The following is a 17,710-nucleotide window of genomic DNA, read 5'->3' as shown; positions in this document are numbered from 1 at the left end:
AAGAAGGCTTATGTTAGGATGAGATGTGAAGGCTCAGTTAGGGTGCTTGAGGGTTACAAGGTAGCCAGGAAAGACCGAAAGAGAGAGCTCAGAAGAGCCAGGAGGAGACATGAGAAGTTGTTGGTGGATAGGCTCAGGGTAAACCCTAAGACTTTCCATAGGTATTTAAGGAATAAAAGAATGACGAGAGTAAGATTAGGGCCAATCAAGGATAGAAGTGGGAAGTTGTGTGTGGAGTCAGAGGAGATAGGGGCATATTTTTTGACAGTATTCACTCTAGAAAATGACAGTATTGTCGAGGAGATTACTGAGATACAGGCTACTAGACTAGGTAGGATTGAGGTTCACAAGGAAGAGGTATTGGAAATCCTGCAGAGTGTGAAAATAGATAAGTCCCCTGGGTCAGACAGGATTTATCCTAGGATCCTCTGGGAAGCCAGGGAGGAGATTGCCGAGCCTTTGGCATTGATCTTTAAGTCGTCATTGTCTACAGGAATAGTGCCAGAAGACTGGAGGATAGCAAATGTAGTTCCCCTGTTCAAGAAGGGTAGTAGAGACAACCCTGATAATTATAGACCAGTGAGCCTTACTTCAGTTGTTGGTAAAGTGTTGGAAAAGATTATAAGAGATAGGATTTATAATCATCTAGAAAATAAAAGTTTGATTAGGGATAGTCAGCACAGTTTTGGGAAGGGTAGGTCTTGCCTCACAAACCTTATTGAGTTCTTTGAGAAGGTGACCAAACAGGTAGATGAGAGTAAACCGGTTAATGTGGTGTATATAGATTTCAGCAAGGCATTTGGTAAGGTCCACCACAGTAGGCTATTGTACAAAATGCAGAGGAATGGGATTGTGGGAAATAAAGCAGTTTGGATCAGTAATTGGCTTGCTGAAAGAAGACAAAGGGTGGGTTAGTAAATTTGCAGATGACACTAAGTTCGGTAGAGTTGTGGATAGTGACAAAGGATGTTGTAGGTTACAGAGAGACATAGATACACTGCAGAGCTGGGCTGAGAAGTGGCAAATGGAGTTTAATGCAGACAAGTGTGAGGTGATTCACTTTGGTCAGAGTAACCGGAATGCAAAGTACTGGGTTAATGGTAAGATTCTTGGTAGTGTAGATGAGCAGAGAGATCTCGGCGTCCATGTACACAGATCCTTGAAGAGTTGCCACCCTGGTTGACAAGGTTGCTAAGAAGGCTTACAGTGTTTTAGCTTTTGTTAATAAAGGGATTGAGTTCCGGACTCATGAGATTATGTTGCAGCTGTACAAAACTCTGGTGCGGTCACACTTGGAGTATTGTGTACAATTCTGGTCATCGCATTATAAGAAGGATGTGGAAGCTTTGGAAAGGGTGCAGAGGAGATTTACTAGGATGTTGCCTGGTATGGCGGGAAGGTCTTGCGAGGAAAGGCTGAGGGACTTGAGGCTGTTTTCGTTAGGGAGAAGAAGGTTGAGAGGTGACTTAATAGAGACATACAAGATAATCAGAGGGTTGGATAGGATGGACAGGGAGAGCCTTTTCCAAGTATGGGGACGGCAAACACGAGGGGGCATAGCTTTAAATTGAGGGGAGATAGGTATAAGACAGATGTCAGAGGTAGTTTCTTTACTCAGAGAGTAGTAAGGGTATGGAATGCTTTGCCTGCAACAGTAGATTCGCCAACTTAAATACATTTAAGTCGTCATTGGACAAGCATATGGACGTACATGGAATAATGTAGATGGGATGGGCTTCAGAATGGTATGACAGGGCAGCGCGGCATTGAGGGCTGAAGGGCCTGTACTGTGCTGTAATGTTCTATGTTCCATGTTCTATCAATGTTCTATGTTCTATGAAAATAACTCAGATCCAATATATTCGATCTTATATGCTGCTTAGGTCTGCTCACTTTGTTCATTGGTCCTAATTTAAATTCATCCCTTTGTTTAAAAGAAGGCTTTGGACAAAAATAGCATCTGTCAAACACAAGGGTCTGTGGTGACTATTAAACCGCAAAGAATGGATGGTTTGGGATTTTGTGGAAGCGTAAATGTCCAAATAGTTTGGATGGAGCAGTTTTTGTCAGGCGCGTCCAAGCAGGGTTCCTGACTCAATATGTATATAGTCTGACTAGAGGGGAGGCCATATTGGATTTGGTGCTTGGCAACAATCTCCAGGTGTCAGATCTGTCAGTGGGAGAGCATTTCAGTGCTAGTGATCACAAATCCCTGACCTTTAGGAAAGTCACTGAGAGGGATAGGAGCAGATGGCGTGGGTAAGTATTTAATTGGGGGAGGAGGAATTTACAATGCTAATAGGCAGAAACTGGGGTGCCTAAATTAGGAACAGATGTTCTCATGGAGGTTGTTTAGGAAGCACTTGCTGATAGTGCTGGATAGGTTTGTCCCACTGATGCAAGGAAAGGATTATAGGTTGTAAGATGGTTGGGCAACAAGGGATGTGGAACATCTAGTCAAGAGGGAGAGGGAAACTTACTTAAAGTTGAGGAGGCAAGGATCAGACGGGGCTTTAGAGGGTTACAAGGTGACCAGGAAGGAACTGAAGAATAGACATAGGAGAGCTAGAAGGGGACATGAAAAAGCATTAGCAGGTAGGATTAAGGAAAACCCTAAGGCATTCTACATTTATGTGAGAAACAAGAGGATGGCCAAAGTGAGGGTAGGGCTGATCAGGGATAGTGGAGGGAACTTGTGTCTGGAGGTCGAAGAGGTAGGAAAGGTCCTCAATGAATTCTTTGCTTCAGTATTCACTACTGAGAGGGACTTCAACTTTTATGGGGACAGCGTGAAACAGACTGATATCCCAATTTTGAAAAACATAAGGATAGATAAATCCCCTGGGCCAGATGGGATGTACTCTAGGATACTACAGGAAGCAAGGGAAGAGATTGCTGCACCTTTGGCAATGATCTTTGTGTCCTTTCTGTCCACTGGAGTTGTGGCAGATGATTGGAGGGTGGCAAATGTTGTTCACTTGTTCAAGAAAGGGAATCAGGATAATTCTGGGAATTACATACCAGTTAGCCTTATGTCTGTGGTGGGCAAAATATTGGAGAAGATTCTGAGAGACAAGATTTATGATTACTTGAAAAATTATAGTTAGTCAGCATGGCTTTGAGATGGGTGGGTCATACCTGACAAACCTTATTGAACTCTTTGAGGATGTGACGAAACACATTGATGAAGGTAGTTCAGTGGATGTGATGTACGTGGGTTTCAGCAAGGCATTTAATAAGTTTCCCTATGGTAGGCTCATTCAGAAAGTAAGGAGGCATGGGATACAGGGAAATCTGCCTGCCTGGATACAGAATAGGCTGCTCCATAGAAGACAGAGGGTGCTAGTACATGGAAAGTATTCAGCCTGGAGCTTAGTGAACAGTGGTGTTCCGCAGGGATCGATTCTGGGACCTCTGCTGTTTGTGATTTTTATAAATGACTTTAATGAGGAAGTGGAAGGATGGGTTAGTAAGCTTGCCAATGACATGAAGATTGGTGGAGTTGAGGACAGTGTGGAGGGCTGTTTTAGGCTGCAATGGGACATTGACAGGATGCAGAGCTGAGCTGATAGAGTTCAACCTGTAAAAGTGTGAAGTCATTCACTTTGGAAGGTTGAATTTGAATGCAGAATACAGGGTTAAAGGTAGGATACTTGGCAGTGTGGAGGTGCAATGGGATATTGGGGTCCATGTCCATATATCCCTTAGAGTTGCCACCCAAGTTGAAAGGCTTTCATGAGCAGGGAGATTGAGTTTAAGAGCCACGAGGTTATGCTGCAGCTCTATAGGCCACTGGTTAGACCATACTTGGAATATTGTGTTCAGTTCTGGTTGCCTCATTATAGGAAGGATGTGGAAGCTTGAGAGGGTGCAGAGGAGATTTACCAGGATGCTACCTGGACTGGAGGGCATGTCTTATGAAGAAAGTTTGAGGGAGCTAGGACTTTTCTCATTTGAGTGAAGAAGGATGGCAGGTGACTTGATAGAGGTGCTCAAGATGATGAGAGGCATTGATATCGTAGATAGCCAGAGATGTTTCCCCATGGCGGAAATACCTATAATGAAGGGGCATAATTTTAAGGTGATGGGAGGCTAGTTTAGGGGAGATGTCAGAGGGAGGTTTTTCACAGAGAGAGTGGTGGGTATGTGGAATGCATTCCTGTAGTGGTGGTAGAGTTAGCTACATTAGAGACATTTAAGTGACTCTTGGATAGGCACATGGAGGATAGTACAATGAAGGGTACGTGGGTTAGTCTGATCTTAGAGTAAGATAAAAAGCCAGTATAACTTTGAGGCCTGTCTGTGCTGTATTGTTCTATGTTTTATGGTCTATGTGTGATTATTAATAAGCAGGTGACACCGAGCTCTAAGTGGTCCACTTCTGATTCGCTTCTGTAGCTGGATTCCCTGAGGTACCAGCAAATGCACATGTGGCATTCTAAGCATCACCATAGCAATCAGCAACTTCTATAAACAATGGAAATTTTTTCAGAAATGTGCAGATGGTGTGCAACCGCAAGGAAAGGATCATGTAAGTGTGCAGCAGATTCCCCGGGAGCTCGATTGATGCTTTGGTGCTGAGGGAGGCCACCATCTCTGATCTCTGAGTTGCAGGAGTAGATCAAGGGCTGGCTTTTAGGAGATTAGCAATGTCCATTTAAACCCTGCCTCATTAATAATGAGATGAAATGAGGCTCAGGAGTACTGAAATAAACAACACAAGAATGCATGTTAGTGTAAGATGGTGCCATAGAGTCATAGAGATGTACAGCATGGAAACAGACCCTTCGGTCCAACCTGTCCATGCCGACCAGATATCCCAACCCAATCTAGTCCCACCTGCCAGCACCCGGCTCATATCCCTCCAAACTCTTCCTATTCATATTTCCATCTAAATGCCTCTTAAATGTCGCAATTATACCAGCCTCCACCACTTCCTCCGGCAGCTCATTCCATACACATACCACCCTCTGCGTGAAAACGTTGCCCTGTCTCTTTTATATCTTTCCCCTCTCACCCTAAACCTATGCCCTCTAGTTCTGGACTCCCCCACCCCAGGGAAAAGACTTTCCCTATTTACCCTATCCATGCCCCTCATAATTTTGTAAATCTCTATAAGGTCACCCCTCAGCCTCCGATGCTCCAGGGAAAACAGCCCCAGCCTGTTCAGCCTCTCCCTATAGCTCAGATTCTCCAACCCTGGCAACATCCTTGTAAATCATTTCTCATTGAGCAAATTACTAACTATTGAAGCTGACCTTCAAGTGCCTCAATAAGTCTGGGGCACCATTCAGTCCTTGTGAGCCAGCATATCCAGAGTAAAGTGCTGTTTCACATTCTGCATGCAATTGTTCAAAAGATAGAAATACAGGTTAGAAAGGTTGAAGGAGCTCATTACTTACTTTGAAATGAGGAGAATGTAGAGGAGCGCAAACGTCAGCCATCCACTGCCAGAACAGCTGCTTACATCACTGGGATGTCTGGATGTCCTCCTTGTGGAATGCTCCCCTGGCGGAGGACATGGCACATGGGACCCTGGGTTCTGTACCCACCATCTGAATAAACTGTACAGCTTTATATTAAACAATCCCTCAACTTTTCATTTTGTTATTGGGGCCTGCCTGTATTGTCATCCATTATGATAATAAGTGAGTGTATGAGCTGGCACTCAGGATACAATCATGGGTAAGATAGGGAAGTGATAGTTTTCATAAAGTAGAAACTCAGCAATATAGCACTTTACCAAATAGCCATTTTCATGTCGCTGGTGATTTCCAATTTCTTCATATTACACTTGATTCTGCTCCTACACTGTGCACCCACATATCACTAGCATCCCGACAGCACAGAAAGAGGCCATTTGGCCCATCAAGTCTACACTGACCCTCCGAAGTGTGTCCATTCAGATCTGCTCTACCCCTGTAACCCTGCATTCACCATGACTAATCTGTCTAGCCTGCACTTGCCTGAACACTACGGGCAATTTAGCATGGCCAATTCACCTGACCTGCACATCTTTGGACTGTGGGCGGAAACCGGAGCACCCGGAGGAAACCCACACAGACACAGGGAGAATGTGCAAACTCCACACAGACAGTCACCCGAGGCTGGAATTGAACTCGTCCCTGGTGCTATGAGGCAGCAGTGCTAACCACTGAGCCAGTGTCAACCTGAAGGAAAGTATTGCAGATGCTGGAGATCATAGTGCAGAAAAAGGCCAGTGGGCCCATTGAGTCAGTGCCGTCATGCTGCCCTATATCTAACAGATAGAGGTACTCAGGTCACCAATCCATCTGTAAAATAAGACAAAGAGCTGAAAATACAGGAAATCTGAAACAAAAACAGAAATCACTGGAAAAGGTCAGCAGGTCTGGCAGCATCAATGGACAGAAAGCAGTGTTCCTTCTTCAATCTGACCTATTGGCCTTGGCCTAGCAGAAATCATGGAATCCCTACAGTGTGGAAGCAGGCCTTTCAGCCCATTCAGTCCACACTAACCCTCCAAAGTGCATCCCACCCTATGATCAAGTTCAACGTAGTGTGAATCAGTTAGAGTTATAGATTTAGGTAAAGCCGATTTTAATAAGTTGAGACACATGGTCTGCAGTAAAGTGGGCAAATTTGCTAATGGTTTAAACAACTGAAGAACAGTTGAGGAACAAATTACTGCAGATGCTGGAATCTGTACTGAAAACACCAAATGCTGGAGGTCATAATGGTTCAGACAGCATCCATGGAGAGAGAGCAAGCTAACATTTCGAGTGTAGACAGCTCTTCATCAGAGCTGGAGAACAGTGGAGGATGCTTAAAGAAACATTTAACAAGACACAAAAGCAGGTTATATCCCTGAGAGGGAAAAACTCCACCTCATAGAAAAAAACAGCTACAGGTAAATAAAAGATATGAGGGGCAGCATAATATCAAAAGAAAAGGTCTACAAAATTGCAAAAAAAATCACAGAGCCTGCTGAATGCGAAAGATGCAAAGACCAGCAAGGGGTCACAAAGCAGCCAATAAAATCTATTGAAAGGGATTATGAAAGGCAACATTCCAGGGTCATCAAAATCAATAAGAGGAAATTTGTTTGTTTCATAAGGGGATCACAGGTGGTCAATGTCAGCCCAACAAAGAGTGAAAGCGGAGATTTGACAATGACTGGGAAATGGCAGACATGTTGAATAATTACTTTACCTCAGTATTTAGGTTGCTGAATGTCCTGAGGAAAATAATAATGGATTGGGGACAGAGGCTGATGAGATGTTAGTTAAGCAATGGGGAAATTAATGGAATTAAAGAGGGAAATATCCCTGTGACCTGGCAGTTTCCACCTGAGAGTGTTAAAAGATGTAGGGAAGCACATTGTGGATTAATTTTAGATCTGAGATAGATACATTTTTGTTAAACAAGGGTATTAAGGCATGTGGGCCAAAGACTACAATATTAAGTGTTCTAGTCTCTGATTTGGAACTTGATAAGTGACTGAGAAGAGGTTGAAAATTGTGGATTGGAGCAACTGACATTTTTATTATAAATATGACTCTAGGAATAAGTAGGACAGCTCACCTGCAGGTTAGTACACTCGGATTTTAGCAACAATAAATACCATTCATTGAAAGTTCCTGGGTATAGTGGAATAAAGTACATGTTCCAGAACAAAATGATCCTGACCCACTTCTTCCAAGTCTGAATTCCTTGTCTGCCATTTCCCAGTCATTTTCCTGTGTTGAACACAATTCCAACAGTTATTTAGATATAAGTAAAGAATATATTTCTTAAGCTGGCCAATTCTGTATGCCTCTATCATGCATTAGCTGAAATAACAGGTTTAAAAATGTGGTCAATATTGCTCTCATTCTTCTATGGCTTTCCTGGTGAATCGTCTTTGATAATGGGAAGAAAATCCTGAAAATGTTCCAATATGGTTTGAAAATACTTTTGAAATAGTGTCACTGTAATAATGTGGACATTTTCTAATCAAGCTGTCCAGATGTGTTGTCACATGGCTCTAGAGCAAGTTGGACTTGAACCCAGGCCAGGAGTAGGGACACTATCACTGCAACACTGGAGCTCTAGTAAGTTTGCTACTAACTCCACAAATCCAGCAGACTCCTATTAGCCTTAGCTCCAACAAACACCACTGTAACTTTGTTATACTGCATCTCGTACATTGCTCTAGTCTACTCTTCCTGTGAACTCCTTGAAAATTAATGATGTTAGTCAAGCAAAATTTTCCTCTGAAATCCATATTGACTATTTATTATTATATTTTTGGTTTCTCAATGTTTTTCATTTACTCCTTTTGTATAAATTCCATGATTTTCCCTCTCACCGATGTTAAGCCTTCAAACCAATGGTCCCTGGACAGTGGAGGATGCTTAATCTCCTTAATAGCAAATATACCATTAGCTATCAGGCTTTCCTTCATTCCTATTTTTAATATGTGAAATAGTGCTTCTGCTTTCCATTTCCTGCATTCTTTTAGAATGGATAGATAGACCTCAATATTGTTACCTGTAATTTCCTCGATCATTCTGCTCCTACCTATTACTCCAGCCTTTAGCGGTTCATTCGTGATGACTTCACTATCAGGAGCATAGCTTCAGCCATTGTGTTCTAATACTCTGCAATACCCTTTCCAAAGCCCCTTCATCTTGATACATCTCTAACCATTTTCAAAACATTCCTGCAATCTGTCTCTTGAACTATATCTTTGGACATGTTGTGCGATTGTATATCTAAATTCGTGTCCATATGACTCAGCTTTACTTTGTATAAACAGACTCGACTTTTGGGAAAGTTTTGTTAGATTTAGTTCAACCTTCCAAAGCATTTTTATAGAAATGTCAAATGAATGGTTATTAAAATATCATTATTCATTCCAAGGATTATAGCATGTTGGTCATTCTTGTTTTAATGATGCATTTGCCTTTTTGATTGTTTCACTTAATTGCTGTAGCACTAGTATTGCTTCTTCATTGTTTGTCATATGTTATAGAGAATTTGCTTCACAGGAATAGTCACTTGGTCCAACATTCCTGAAGAAGGGCTCATGCCCGAAATGTCGACTCTCCTTCTGCTTGGATGCTGCCTGACCTGCTGCACTTTTCCAGCAACACCTTTTCAGCACTTGGTCCAACAGGTCAATGCTGGTGGTATCTCCTTACATTTCACTTTATCTTGCCCTGTAAATGAAAAGGGAGTGCACAGTTAGTCATGTGGAATAATAGTACACTTCAGCCCAATTTCTCAAATTAATTCCTCAACCTTTATTTAAATAAATGTTTTTGAGTGAACTACTCAATTTTGTTTTCCGAGAGCCAATGTGTCAATTACAAATTACGAGGTCTGGCAGCATCTGTGGAGAGAAAACAGAGTTAAACGTTTCAACTCCAGAGATCCTTTGTCAGAATTGCTGCACTGCTTCTGTGCTTTTGTTTCAGATTTCCAGCATCCCAGTTCTTTGCGCTTTGAAAGATTATGTGTTACCTGGTGCACTCTTGCCTAATGTGAATTGCACATATCAGTGCCAGGATCAACTCATGTTCCAGGTTCACTGACAAGTGGATTATGGGGTTTGTTGTGGCACAGTAGTAGCATATGTACCTTTGAGCTAGGCAAGCTAAGTTTCAAAGCCCACCTGCTCTAGAAATTAGATTAGATTAGACTTAGATTAGACTTACAGTGTGGAAACAGGCCCTTCGGCCCAACAAGTCCACACCGACCCGCCGAAGCGCAACCCACCCATGCCCCTACATTTACCCCTTACCTAACACTACGGGCAATTTTAGCTTGGCCAATTCACCTGACCCGCACATCTTTGGACTGTGGGAGGAAACCGGAGGACCCGGAGGAAACCCACGCAGACACGGGGAGAACGTGCAAACTCCACACAGTCAGTCGCCTGAGTCGGGAATTGAACCCGGATCTACAGGCGCTGTGAGGCAGCAGTGCTAACCACTGTGCCACCGTGCCGCCCACAATGTGTAATAATATTTCTGGCAGAGACTGATTTTTCTTTTGAAGATTGGGTAACAATTGGGTGATGTGCTCGCTGTCTCTATCACAACACTAGATGGAGCAGTTCACCACAAAACACTGTGCTGACAACATGGAGAAAGTTAATTCAACTTATTAAAAACACAACTGTATTTTGTAGTGACGGGAAATTGGAGTGGATTTGATCCAGAGGATACAGGGAGGCTCTCAGGCTGGGTCCATCAACTGATGTTTTATTCATCCCTGTATTTTCAAGCAACCTTACTGATGCACAATGCTACCTTCATCAGTATTCTGTTAAAGTTTCAAAGTTTGATGTAAATCAATGGGATCAATGCAAAATGCCTTACAGAATTGCTCCTGATGTAATCTCAACCATTGGGTTGAAACTGTTTTAATGTTGATTGATTGGCTAACAACCAACTTGCAGTACAATAATTAATTCTTAACATGGCTTATTGTACTTAATTGAAATAAATGATTCTGCAGAGTGTGACTTACTCTCCCATTGTTATCACAAAGGACCAGGATGTGGCTGGATAGTAATAGAAACCAAGATGAGTAATAGTTATTGTGGAAATGTGTGAAGCAGATAGTTGCATGATGGGAAAACATGTCAACCCCTGGTCGTAACATAACACAAGTTAAGACTATAACAAAGGTCAAAGCATTGCTACCCTCAGCAGGACTTGAAGCAGGCTGAATCCACATCAATTCTTTAACCTTGGTAAACTTCAGTAGAGCTTGATTTGGCTGACTCCACATAAATCCTGGGATACTGACTAAGCCCAAATAAAGACATGCCACAAAATCCTCTGAACCCCCAGCAAAGATGAAATTATGAGATGACATTTGTGACACAAGGTTTTGGGAAGTCAATATGATAAACCTCGGAAGCAATAATACAGATCATAATTCAGTGTACCGGTCTAATGGATGACTAACCTCTCATGATAGTTATTGATAACTATTGATAAGTTTTAAGTATAAAGATTCCTGCTCTTCTCTCTGTAAGCAGGAACTTGTGAGAGAGACTCAGAGCTGTAATAAACTCTCTTTCTTTTCCAAGTTCAGCCCCTCTGCGTGCAGCTTCCTCGTTAATAAAGACCGATTGTTTTGTTGGACCAAGTCGTGTCGAACTTTTGTTGAGTTTGTTTAGCTCTCACAGTCTCACAGTCTTGTAGCTATTTTTAATCCATTTCTGTGTCATAAAAAACAGGCCTGCCCCAGCCTGACCATGAATATCAGCAAGATGGCAATCAATTTGAATCGTAGGCCTTAGTTTAACTGTCTGTCCAGTTAAAGTTAAGCCCAGTCATTTACCTAGTCTGATGTAGCTGCCTTGACATCATGTCCCAACTTTAACCTGAAATTTTAAGTTCAGCTCTCAGGAAATCTACAAGAAACAAAATGGGGTCTAATTTTAAATATGGAGACTGGGTCTACTGTTGTAATCAGTTCTTGAGCTGTCATTCTAGTTGAACCTTTGGACAGGGCACCAAGTTGATTTTCCCTTCAAGAAATTTTATCCCAATGGTGGATACAGCATCCAAACAAGCATAGATGCTTAGGGTTAAAAGTCTGCTTTTAATTTCCTTGTGAATTAGAAAGTACAGAAGTAATTCTGTGATCTGAAGGGCAGCACAGTGGCTAGCATTTGTGCCACCCAGTGTCAGAGACCCAGGTTTGATTCCAGCCTCGGGCGACTGTGTGTGGAGTTTGCACATTCTCCCCATGTCCACGAGGATTTCCTCTGGCTGCTCCAGTTTCCTCCCATAGTCCAAAGATTTGTAGGTTAGGTGAATTGGCCATGCTAAATTGCCCATGGTGTTCAGGGATGTGCAGACAAGGTGGATTAGCTGTGGGAAATGCAGGGTTATGGGGATAGAGTGGGTCTGGGTAAGATGCTCTTCAGAGGGTCAGTATGGATTCAATGGCCTGCTTCCACACTGTGGAGATGCTATGGTTCTCTGGCTCACAAGGATAACACATGGACCTCCCTTGTTACTCTCTTCTGATTTCAGAGCTTTGAGGTGCTGCATTTTGGGAAGTCTGGGCAAGACTTAATGGTAAGGTCCTGGGCGTGTTGCTGAACAAAGACATCTCGGAGTGCAGGTTCATAGTTCCTTGAAAGTGAAGTCGCAGGTTAATAGGATAGTGAAGAAAGCATTTGGTATGCTTTCCTTTATTGGTCAATGCATTGAGTGTAGGCTGTACAGGACATTGTTAGGCCACTTTTGGAATACTATGTGCAATTCTGATCTCCCTGCTATAGGAAGGATCTTGTGAAAATTGAAAGGGAAAAGATTTACAAGGACATTGCCAGGATTAGAGAGTTGGAGCTATATGGAGAGACTCAATAGGCTGGAGCTGTGTTTCCTGGAGCATCGGAGGCTGAGAGGTAATCCTATAGAGGTTTATAAAATCATAGCTAGGAATCCTCTTCGTAGGAGTGATCGCAGTATAGATGAATTTAGAATACAGAAGGAGAGTGTGAAGATAAAATCCAATACCAGCGTCCTACGCTTAGACAAGGGAGACTGAAATCAAAGATTTTATGGTGGGACAGTTGATGAACAGTAGAGGACAGTCAAAGCAATTTTTCAAAGTGCTCAACAAAATATCCCAGTGAAAAGGAAGGATTGTAGAAAAAGAGGTCATCTGCCATGGGAGTCTAAGGAAATAAAGGAAGCTATCAAATTGAAAGAGAAGGCATACAAAGTGGCCAAGATCGGCAGGAAACTAGAAGATTGGGAAAGCTTTAAATGACTTTATGGAGTCAGGTGTTACTAGGGGACACAGCTTTAAATTAAGGGGTGGTAGGTATAGGACAGATGTTAGGGGTAGATTCTTTACACAGCGGGTTGTGAGTTCATGGAATGCCCTGCCAGTAGCAGTGGTGAACTCTCCCTCTTTATGGTCATTTAAGCGGGCATTGGATAGGCATTTGGAAGTTATTGGGCTAGTGTAGGTTAGGTAGGATTCGGTCGGCGCAACATCGAGGGCCGAAGGGCCTGTACTGCGCTGTATCTTTCTATGTTCTATGTTCTATATCAACAGAAAGCCACAAAGAGAGCTATAAAGAAAAGTAAGATAGATTATGAGAAAAAAACTAACTCAGAATGTAAAGAGAGATAGCAAACATTTCTATAAATGTATAAAACAAAAAAGAGTGGCTGAAGTAAACATTGGTTCTTTAGAGGATGGGAAGGGGGATTTAATAATGGAATATGATGAAATCGCCGAGGCATTGAACAGTTATTTAGTGAAGGACACTAATAATATGGCAGTAACTGACAAAGGGCCAAACGTAAGTGAGGACCTGGAAACCATCATTATTAAGGAAGAGGTAGTGTAGGGCAAGCTAATGGAGCTAAGGATAGATAAGGCTCCTGGCCCTGATGGAATGCATCCCAGGGTACTAAAGGTGATGGCAGGAAAAGTAACAAATGTACTTGTGGTAATTTTCCAAATTTCACCGGACTCTGGATTGGTTCCAGTAGATTGTAAAATGTGACACCACTGTTTAATAAGGGAGGTAGACAAAAGATGGGAAATTATAGACCAGTTAGCTTAACTTCTGTAAAAGGGAAAATTCCTGAGTCTATTATCAAGGAAAAAATAGCTAGGCGTCTTGATGGAAAATGTCCCAATGGGCAGATGCAGCATGGGTTCATGAAGGGCAGGTCATGTTTAACAAATCTTTTGGAATTCTATGGAGACATTATGAACACAGTGGACAACGGGGACCCAGTAGATGCTGCGTACCTAGATTTCCAAAAAAGGCATTCAACAAAAGGCTGCCACATAAGATAAAGGTGCATGGCGTTATGGGTAATGTATTAGCATAGATAGAGGATTGGTTAACTAACAGGAAGCAAAGAGTGGGGATAAATGAGTTGGTTGGCAGTCAGTGACGAGTGGTGTGCCTCAGGGATCAGTGTTGGGACCACAATTATTTACAATTTATGGAGATGATTTAGAGTTGGGGATCATGTGTAGTGTGTCAGAGTTTGCAGATGACACCAGTATGATCAGTACAGCAAAATGTGCAGAGGACTATGAAATTTTGCAAAGAGACATAGATAGTTTAAGTGAGTAGATAAAGGTCTGGCAGATGGAGTACAATGTTAAAAAATGTGAAGTCGTCCATTTCGGTAGGAATAACAGTAAAAAGGACTATTACTTGAATGGTAGAAGGACCTGGGTATCCGTGTCCCTGCCACAGAAAGTTGGTCTGCAGGTACAACAGGTAATTAAGAAAGCAAATGGAATTTTGTCCTTCATTGCTAAAAGGATTGAGTTTAGAAATGGGGAGGTTATGTTGCAGCTGTACAAGGTGCTGGTGAGGCCACACCAGGAGTACAGTGTACAGTTTTGGTCTCCTTACTTGCGAAAGGATGTATTGGTACTGGACGGTGTGCAGTGGAAGTTCACTAGGTTGATTCTGGAATTGAGGCGGTTGGCTCATGAGGAGACACTGAGAAGACTGGGATTATATTCACTGGAATTCAGATCAAAAAAGGGAGATCTTTTGGAAACATATGAAAGTACGAAGGAATAGATAAGATAGAAGTAGAGAGGATGTTTCCATTTCAGGGCAGCATGGTGGCTCAGTGGTTAGCACTGCTGCCTCACAGCAACAGGGTCTCAGGTTCGGTTCCAGCCTTGGGTGACTGTCCGTGTAGAGTTTGAACATTCTCCCCATGTCTGTGTGGGTTTCCTCCGGGTGCTCGTTTCCTCCTACAGTCCAAAGATGTGCAGGTCAGGTAAATTGCCCATTGTGCTAGGTGCATTGGTCAGAGAGAAATGGGTCTGGGTGGGTTACTCTTCAGAGGGTGGGTGTGGATTGGTTGGGCCGAAAGCCCTGTTTCCACATTGTAGGGAATCTAATCTAAAAAAAATTAGCAGGTGAAACTAAAACAAGAGGACATAGCCTCAAGGTTAGAGGGAGCAGATTTAGGACTGAATTAAGGAGGAACTTCTTCACTTAGAAAGTTGTGATTCTGTGGAAATTCTGCCCAGTGAAGTAGTTGAGGCTTCCTCAGTAAATGTTTTTAAAGCTAAGATAGATAATTTTTTTGAACACTAAAGGAAGTAAGGGTTATGGTGAGAGGGCAGGTAAGTGGAGCTGAGGCCTCAAAAGGATCAGCAGTGATCCTATTGAAAGGCGGAGCAGGCTCGAAGGGCCAGACGGCCTACTCCTGCTCCTAGTACTTATGGTCACATGAGGGGCATGGATATGGTAAATAGACAAGGCCTTTTCCCTGGGTTGGGGGGGGGGGGATTGCGGTGGGGATGCGGTCTAGAAATAGAGGGCATAGGTTTAAGGTGAGAGGGGAAACATTTAAAAGGGACCTAAGGGTGGTACGTGTATAGAATGAGTTGTCAGAAGAAGTGTTGGTAGCTGTTACAGTTAAAAGGTATCTGGATGGGTATATGAATAGGAAGGGTTTAGAGGGATATGGTCTATGTTCTGGCAAATGAGACTAGATTAAATTAGTATATCTGGCCAGCATGGACGAGTTGGACTGAAGAGTCTGTTTCCGTGCTGTCTATGACTCTATGTCTTTGTTGCTTCATTCTTCCCCATTAATTGTGGTGATAGAGTTCTCTTTTCCTCTAACGCACTTCAGGAGACCATTTACACAAGTACTCAACTTGTCTCCTGCTGCCACTGCTCAGTTCTGCCCATCAATCAGGTCTTCAATCTCGCTTAGAGTTGGCCAGGACTCCAAACATTTTGCTACAAATGAAACCCCCACTGTTAGGTTCGGCAGGATTAACCTGCCCTTGACCTTGCCAGATTTGCTTCCTGCTATTGGGCTGTCCTGCAGCCATTCCGTCCACACCCGCAATTAAAGATCGAGGCTCCAGCGTCTGAACGGACAAACAAGCCTATTAGAGGAATGACTGTGGTTTCCTGCGAGATGGAAAGTGGTTTAATGTTCATGAAACATAACATTGTCAAACTCAATTAGAAATAATGAAGCACATGAAACATAATTCCCTATAAGGAAAAACAGTCGATGAACAGCTACATTGAAGAAATGTCCATTAGTGAATCGGATGTTTGCCAGTTTTCCACAGAATAACCAACTATTCAGACTTTCTCATGTGATATAGCCCGAAATTATTTGGTATAAATAAATAGAAGATTCCTTGCTGGCTTTCAATCTAAACAACATTCCCTGAGATATGATTTTAAAGAATACTGAAATTTTACAAACAACACTTATTGCAATGGATGTTTAATAGCAACAACAACTTACAGCTCTGGCACAGTAAAATGTTCCAAAGTATTTCCCAGGCTTTTATCAGATGAAAATTTGAGACTGGGCCTTAGAAAGAGACTTCAGAGCTGACGACCAAAACATGAGACAAACTGAAGGGGGTCCTAAAGAAAGAAAAAGAGGTGCCAAGGGCAGAGAGAGTTCGGTAAAAGTTAATTGCCGTCAAAAATATAGACCCTTCCACAATGTGTTAATGTAAGACAGTGGATGGAATTGGCAGTCCATCTTTCCTGATTTATACTTTTATTAACTTCACAGATATCTTCCAATTGCTGACCTGACCAAGACCACATACATGAGGGGACTGTTCACTCTTCTCTTGATATTTGTCCCTTCAGAAATGTTTTAACAGAACAGCACATTATTAATTCGAGCAAGAGGAAAACAAGGGCTGGGAGGAGGGGGTTTAAAATGAAGGAAAGCCTAATCTATAATCAAGTAATCACCAGCTCTGAGGAGAATGATGGGATAATTACAGTTTTGTACAATGATGTAGAGCAAGCAGCTTTTGAAAGCTGCTCATTTAAAGGATGGTTTTCAGAAGCAGATTCTGATCCCAAAACAGCTGGAACAGTAAAACAGGGACTCTACTCCAAAAGGTGATGCATCTCCAACAGAGTCATCTGTTCAAATGTGTTTTATTTTTGTAGTGAAACTGTAATTATAATAAGACATTTGCAACACCAGCCATAAAGGGCAACAAGATGGTGGTGGGTTCCTTTAACTTTCAGATATAGTTACTACTTCACTATGTCCTAACACAAATTTCCTCGGTCATCCATCAAGCACATGCAACCACATGGAAAACTATTTTACATGTAACATAGAAATATGGGATAAGATATTCAGACATTAAAGATTGCTTGTCTTTCAGCTAGATCACAACTGATCATTGTCCTAACTCTTATACCTGTTTTGGTCCCATATTCCTTAGCAGCCATGCTAAACAAAGATCTATCGCTAACTCTGCTGACTTATCCCTATCTCACACTGATTGATCTGTCAACAGCAAAGGTCTTAGCTTCATCCTCTTATGTCCTCTCACAATGAACTTCTCACAAGGAAGCAATACTAAGCTATTTTCTCAATCCTTTGCGCTGTGCCCAATACCTTGGTCAGGATTCTTTCCAACCACAACTACATAGTGGACCCTATCTCACATTTTCTGAACTTTCATTCTACCTGGACCCCTCCCTCTTTGCTCTTATATTTTTCAGATCATTTAATGGAGAGTTACCAGTGGATGGAAGGTAGTGGCATAGTGATGATATCATTATTCCAGTATTTCACAGGCCCAGGCTAGTGCTTTTGTGGATTATGGGTCCACCAGAACAAATAAATTATTGGAGCTGGAATATTGAAATGAATATAGTCCTAGTGTTGGTGTAGTAATTGTTGATTGTTCTAAAAGCCCATCTGGT

This window comes from Hemiscyllium ocellatum, chromosome 34 (assembly GCF_020745735.1).
Source record: "Hemiscyllium ocellatum isolate sHemOce1 chromosome 34, sHemOce1.pat.X.cur, whole genome shotgun sequence".
NCBI lineage: Eukaryota > Metazoa > Chordata > Chondrichthyes > Orectolobiformes > Hemiscylliidae > Hemiscyllium > Hemiscyllium ocellatum.
Note: the sequence above shows the minus strand (reverse complement) of the source record.